Raw genomic sequence first — 7,340 nt, forward strand, 5'->3', positions numbered from 1 at the left:
AAAACAAAACATAAAAAAATAAAAAATAAAAATAAAGACTATTTCCTGTTGGTAGTAATTGAATTCAATTTCATGGAAAAAAAATAATATTTTTTTAAATAAATAAATAAATAAAAAAAAAATAAAGACTATTGCCTGTTGGCAGTAACTGAATGCAATTTCATGGACCAAAAAACAAAACAAAACAAAACAAAAAAATAATAAAAAAAAAAAATAAAAAAAAATAAAGACTATTGCCTGTTGCCAGTAATTGAATTTAATTTCATGGACCAAAAAACAAAACAAAACAAAAAAAAAAAAAAAGAAAGAAAGACTATTGCCTGTTGGTAGTAATTGAATGCAATTTCATGGAACAAATATCCAAAGTGAGGTTGCAATCGAAGGCCATGCAAACCAAGTAAAGCCGACGCATTGAATGAAGTCGAAAAAGAACAAGGCGAGGCGAGTCCACGCGCCTATCGTGCGGTTTGGACGCGCACGCACTGCTCGTTCCGTGTGCAGCACGCGCCTCATGTCACAAACCACTTCCTGAAAGCGAGGCGCTCATTGAGGATGACAGCGGCGGGTCGACCGCGCCGACCGCATCCACTGTCCTTTCTCCTCGCATCTATCATCTCCACCAACAAACCTCGCTCGTCCTCCTCCTGCTCTGTCTTTTCTTCGCCATTCCAAGCGTTTTACAGTCACGGGCTCGCCTCCAAATTGCACTTTGGAGGCCATCCCTTGCTAAAGCGTGATGTGCCTCATGGAAAGGGCCTCGCATCTCACTGATGGAAATGATTAAGTCTGTTGCTATGTAATTCCATGCCGCTCTGGTTCCTAAAATAGACAATTAGGCGGATTTATGGATTCCATTAACTAGCAGAGAACTGACTATTCCAGTGATGAGGGCCATAATGCCACTACGCCGTCATTTAGTATTTTTTTTTTTTGGGGGGGGGGGTGTTTTATTCATTATTAGAGTGCAGGCTAACCAACTAAATGAAACTAACGTTCGTGTTATTCAAATGACAAAAACAGGAAAATATAGACTTGCAGGCATCAAACCGCCTCGGTTCCAGCTCTGACAACGATTAGCAACCTGAAAAAGAGCTCAACTTCATAACTTTGCAGTGAATGGAACGCTGAGGATGCCCCTGTAAATTCGTACAGTCGGTGTTCCACAAGGATCTCTTCTAGGTCCATACATTTTTACATTTCACTTGATTTAAATGTGGAACGACTGTAATTGTTACAGGACTTGTTGCTACTACAAAAAAAAAAAAAAAAAGAAAGTCCAGATATTGGTTTTCAAATGCAGGTAGTAATGAGATACTTAAAAAATATACTTCAGTTCAGTAAGAAACTATTTGTACTTTGTGACTTGCCACCACTGCTGCTGACTTTGTCACACTGATGTCCAGATAAGACTCAGTCACGTAAGAAGAAAGCGGGCATCAGCAGCATCATGTGATCCCCCTGTCAAAAGTCTCATGATAATCTTCACTTAAGAGCGCCAGTGGAGATAAGCTGGACAAGCGTAAAAATGGACTGACCTCCTTTAGCCGCCGAATGATAAATGCGTGGCATTTAAAAAGGAGGAAATTGGAAAAGCACCAAGACAAAACACACTCGAGTGGCGAATCTCAACCTATGCGCCTTGAGCGATGATCATGTGGGCTGCGGGAAATGATCCCAAATGATCCATTGTTACTCAGAATAAAGTATCTTTATCCAACTATCGATGTCAACGTTTCTCCTCAACGAGATGACAAAAGGTCCAATTCACTTGTCTATCCACGTTGCCATTCATACAACAGAGTGACACATTTGGGTTGCGAGTGAAGTGAAAGGAAATGATTTCAGGATATAGAGAGTATGATTCTGGGTTGCGGGATGTAAAATGTGCGCCAAGGCTTAATAAAAGCGAACAAATACTGGCCTTGAGTGACAGCAAAACAAATGATGATAACCCTAAAACCTTGGCAACCTCATTGGACCCCCATGGCCCACCCCCGTCAGCTGACCCGACCGTGCACCCTCGCCCTCTCGCGCTCGGCGTGCGTCCACAACAAACACAAGAGGCCTGAGGTCGCGCTGCTAAGCAGGCGCCGGGAGGACGGCGGGCGGCCCGCGCTTCATCACTCAATCCCTGCTGGGGGATTGTGGGAAAACACCAACCCGCCCCCTGTCCTTTGCCGTTAAGAGTCGGGGAGGGAAGGCAGCTCGACTCGCTGTCACGGATGAGCTCATGTTCCACAACCACAACGTCTCTCCCTCAGCATCAACTTGTGACTTAATGAAGTTCACTCAAGGTCAGAATGATGACAGGAAAACGATTACGATATATCATTACGTACAGCCCGAAATCTCTAGGATACCATCTCCAGAGCTGGGAAATTGCAGGGTGCACTTCATCGCTACCTCGTGTCCACGGTATTCATAATAAACACAGAAAAAATGACTCTGACACTAAGTAAAACTACGACTGACCATTAGAAAAGTATCACCTCACACCTGTTCACCATTCACAAATAAGAAAATCATAAAAGCCTGAAAGCACTTTCTGGGAAAGAATGAGATGCCAAGGTCAAATGTTATCAAATGTCTAAGCCGGCTACCGTGAATAGAATAACAAATGTTATCTGAGCACCTAAACCTTGACATCTTTGAGATATCTTGGCTTATCTTATCAGTGCACAGAACAACTCCCAGCGGGACACCACAGCATCGGGTCATGCCTTCGGTACCTGGAGATAATTATTTATATATTAGTGCTGTCAAGTGATTAAATTCTTAAACTAATTAATCGCAAAAAATTCTGTAATTAATTGCGATTAATCGCATTTTTCAACTACTATTTTTTGGTTCAACTTGTAACAGGTATTTATTTGAATACTAGCTTGGAATTAATGTAAAATCACCAAATATGAAGTGTTCTAATTGTTTTCTTTGTCCTTTGAACACAATCAAAATGGAGTCATCTTTATCAGCATTTTTCTTCAGAACAATTCTCAAAACTCTATACATTTAGTTCTGACCACACTCCAGCAGCGTTAGTCTGCAAAGATGTATATAGTATTTGATTTATTTATTTTTTTTGCAAGGTATGCAAATTATTTTTGAAGTAAATAAAACTGAGTTAAAACATTTAACTGCGTTGAATTTTTTTTTTTTTTTAAACGCCTTAATTTTGACAACCCTAATAAATATATCCAAAATTAATTGCATTAATTGTTCAATGACGCCCCCCTGTGCTGCAATCCCAGCTTGTTTGTTCACTTCCTTTTGGCGCGGTGAGCCAAGATCGACGCCCGTTTAGCAGTCATAGAGAAAATCAAGTCAACAGTTAAATAATTGGATTTCCTCGGAGAGTGTGGCCGTTTCATTCAATTAGCCAACTCATCTACGGAGAAACTAAAAGAAACAACAGCGTCATTAAGCCATGAGCCCGTAGAAAAAGGACAGCAACCTCACAATTAACCCACAAGCTAAACGCATCCAGCTGCCTGGCTTCGCAAATGACTATAATTCCCGGGAAGATGGTCATTTGGAGAGCGCACGCAGATTATAACTCTGGCGAAAAGTTGTAAAAGGCTGCGGCTTTGCGGGGGGAGTCGCGTTCATAATGACAGCATCCTCCACTCTATTTCCATCAGCGGTGTAATTATCCAGCGGCCTGGAGTCCTCTCAGCCGTGTCATTATCATGCTCCTTTATATCCACCTCAACTTTGATTCGCCAACGGCCACGTTTTATTTATGGTGCGGCTTGCGACCGCGTCGGCCGTTTGGCCTCACACACAACGTTTGATATGCGAAAAAGCAAAAGTGGCCACTGTCCTGCTGTCCCCGTGCTGCTCGAAAAATACAAGTTAGCAAAGTGAGTGATAAATGTTTCGTTTCATTTTGCAGTTGTTGCTTTGTGGTCGATTATTGCTGGAAAAGAAAAAGAAAAATACTTTGTCTTTTTAGCGCACGATTTTTGTGGAATAGGTAACAATTTGATTATTGCTCAAATGCGATTGACCGTTTCTAATTTATTTTTTAAATTTCAGTTTTTTGAAAAGAAGTTGATTTCTATTCATACTGCCATACATAGAAAGTTGGGATTTTATTATTTTTGAAAAATTGAATTAATTCAATTCCTTTTTATTTATTTTTTAATTAAACTTTTTTAATTGAATTTAAAAAAAATACTTATACTGTATTTTTTTAATTTTATTTTGTTGTGGTTCATTTAAGTCATGAATATATTTTTTTCTTAACATTTTGTTGATTTTTTTATTTTAATTTTTATTGTATTCTATTTTAAGCACACAGTAGAAGTATTTGAAAAAAAAATCTATAAAACAAAATTTAGGAAAAATGTAGCATTTGTGTGCATACATACAGTGCCTTTAAGAGGCGGGGCCAACAGTGCCCAGGTGAGAACTGCATTACAAAAACAAACGTTAAAAAAAATAAAACGCAGTATAGCGGAAACAATAAATAATTAAATTCTTCAATAAGTACTTGAAATTGTTGCAAAAATTTGGAGTGTGGGGATTCGGCGGATATATTTTCTTCACGTAACATTGTTCTCTAGCCTGCATGGAACAGCTGCAACAGCGCTCCATGCATTTGGGGGGGCAGTGCAGTCTCGACTTTGCACTGATGAACTTGCTTAACAAGCTTGGAGGACGCCGCTCGCAGGTGCGCAGGCCCCCCCAAAAAAAACACAGGAAGTCCCGGCCGGGAGTTCATACGAACCAACACCTGGGAATCATATCGAAAACGTCACAGAAAAAAAAAAAAAAAAGCCACAGAAGTCCACTGAACGTTTCCGTGTGTGCATGATTGTTACAATATGGCTTTTAGTTCATGCGTGACCAATAGAGAACGCACGCACACACACTCTTTGGTCTCATACTAATTGGATTTATTTAGATTTAGCGTAAAAATGGGAGTATTGTAAGCATTAATTTGACTGCTCTACGAGTGGTCACGGCATAATGAAACAAAATAAAATAGAAGACAAAAACAGTCAACTATGACGAGTGTATACAGAGATGTTACGGTCTTGTAAGATTGAATTAAGGGGAACCATTAAAAAAAAAAAATCAAATTATAAATTAAGTTAAATTAAGCTCCGCAAGTGTGACGAGAAATTAACAATGGTATATTATATAAACAAAAGCGACTTTTGTTTTTACAGCTCAGTTTCACTCACGATATTCTTTGGCACATTTTTAATTCTCTATCTTCTTTCTAAAATCGTATTTCCTAACCGTCATGCCTAGCACAGGTCACCAAAAGTATAAGCAGGCATTCACCTACATGGCCGTGCGGCATCCCAAAATGAAATGAATGAATCCACAGGAGGTTATCCGGAGGGCAGCTTGCCGAACCCTCGACCTCCTTGCGAGCGACAAGCTCATTGATTGTCAACGGGGAAGATTATATAAACTTGTGATGTTCTCGCACGTCCGAGCGTCATGAGGCCCGGAAGAAACACGGCTCGTTTGTGGAGTAACGCTGCCGACGAGCAGCCGCCCGGATGAAACTGGCGGCCACAGACAAGCGCCGTCATTGTGCCCCGCGCGGGCCTGATGACTTGATGCATGACTGGAAAACGGGGAATGATGTTAATCACGTTGCCGCAGGTTTGGGGTTTTTCACGTTTTTTTGCACAATGCACTTGTCACGGCAGCTTGACTCGATGCCATCCAAAGTACTGACCTGCATTTAAAATCCAAGTTTTGTGCAAGTGTTTCAAAGTGGTTCTCGCTGTATGTGGACAGATTTTTTTTTTTTTGGTCCAATCAGATATCAGCCTCTAAGTGTTGCCATGTTGATCTAATCTGCCCAGGGCTTTCCTTTTACAATCACTTGAGCTTTCCCATCTAATTTCAACTAGAATAGCAGTGGGACGGTTTCAGATTTCAAATTTGTCTTTTTTACGCTCTTTTTTTTTTGCAGAAGATGAAGAATATATGCCAGTGAGTATTGTTAGAATGTTCCATGGTTTATGTTAAAAAAAGAAAATGTTGCTTACAAACCTGTGACAAGTATGATGATTATCAGCCTATCTATTATGTGGCAAATCTGTTTTTTTTTCTTCTTCAATCTATGTACCCCCACTAATTTAAACATGATATTCCGATTATGGAATATGGATTAGCAAGCACTCATTTTTATCCATCTCAGGGGGCGGCCATTTTGCCTTGTCCTGGCCGACTAAAAATGACAGAGAGCCTCGGAGCTCAGGTATTGATGGTCAGAGCTCATGTGATGTTTGCATGCTGAGCCATTAAGCACTGCGACGTCATTTTCAGTCGACAGCAAGTGGCAAAATAGCCGCCCGCTGAGATGCGTAAAAACAGGTCAATTTTGCTGCTTAATTCATATTCAGTAAGAATACCGTGTTTAGAGAAGTGGGGGGGCGCAAAGAACATATTATTGGAAAGAACATTTTTGACTTGACTTCCCTTTTAAATACGTGTGTACTTCTCTTTCTGTTTAATTTGACGGTAAAGTGTCAGGTCATGTCAAGGCACCACTGCAGCAGAGTGGAAAGTATAAGGAGCCGATTGCAGCAGATTGCAAAAGTCAGAGAGAGCGCCCCCCCCACCCCCTCCCCTCCTCATCACGCTTCCACCTCCCTCCACAAGGCCGCCTTTGTATGTGAGCGATCGCCATGGCTACCGGCAGCGAACTGTAAGCCTTTTAACAATTCATCATCTCAGGCCCTCAGCACTGTACTGAAAGCTTTTTTGCTCACTTTAACCATCAATCAGACCCTGCGAGCTGGGGGAGGGAAAAAAAAAAAAAAAAAAACACCACGGCCCCCCTTTTTCATGACAAAACCACTCCAGGAATGTCCATCTGGGTCTGGGAATTAATTAAAGTCGAATTACGGGCCGGGGCGATATTACGAGTGGGAGTGGCAGACAAATATAACGACACCCGCGGAGGGTGAGGAGTGAATGTGGCCTTGTTGATTCGACCGCCCGCACAATAAACAATGCTATCGCTTATACGCTTGCAGAGCGTTGGCCACAATAGATCCTTGTGGTCGCTATCTAGGAACCTTCACATGACTACGTTGACCGGCTCGAAATCTAGACAGCACAATCTATCCCAGCAGGCAACCTCGAGTAGTTTGAAATGATTGCTTTCGTCATACTTTATGCACGCACAATTTAAATCAGAATGTAAAAGAATGTAAAGCAGGCGTGGCCTAAGTTTTGCTTTAATAAGGCTCAACAAGGATTTTCTCATTTAATATTTGTTAGATATTTCTTAGAAATAAAAAAAAATGATAGATAAATGAAAATTCCAAAGCTCCCAAATGCTTTTGAATAAAATTCATAAATGATGA

The sequence above is a fragment of the Idiotropiscis lumnitzeri genome, chromosome 15, assembly GCF_059441095.1.
Source record: "Idiotropiscis lumnitzeri isolate Australia: NSW breed Sydney's pygmy pipehorse chromosome 15, RoL_Ilum_1.0, whole genome shotgun sequence".
Taxonomy (NCBI): Eukaryota; Metazoa; Chordata; class Actinopteri; order Syngnathiformes; family Syngnathidae; genus Idiotropiscis; species Idiotropiscis lumnitzeri.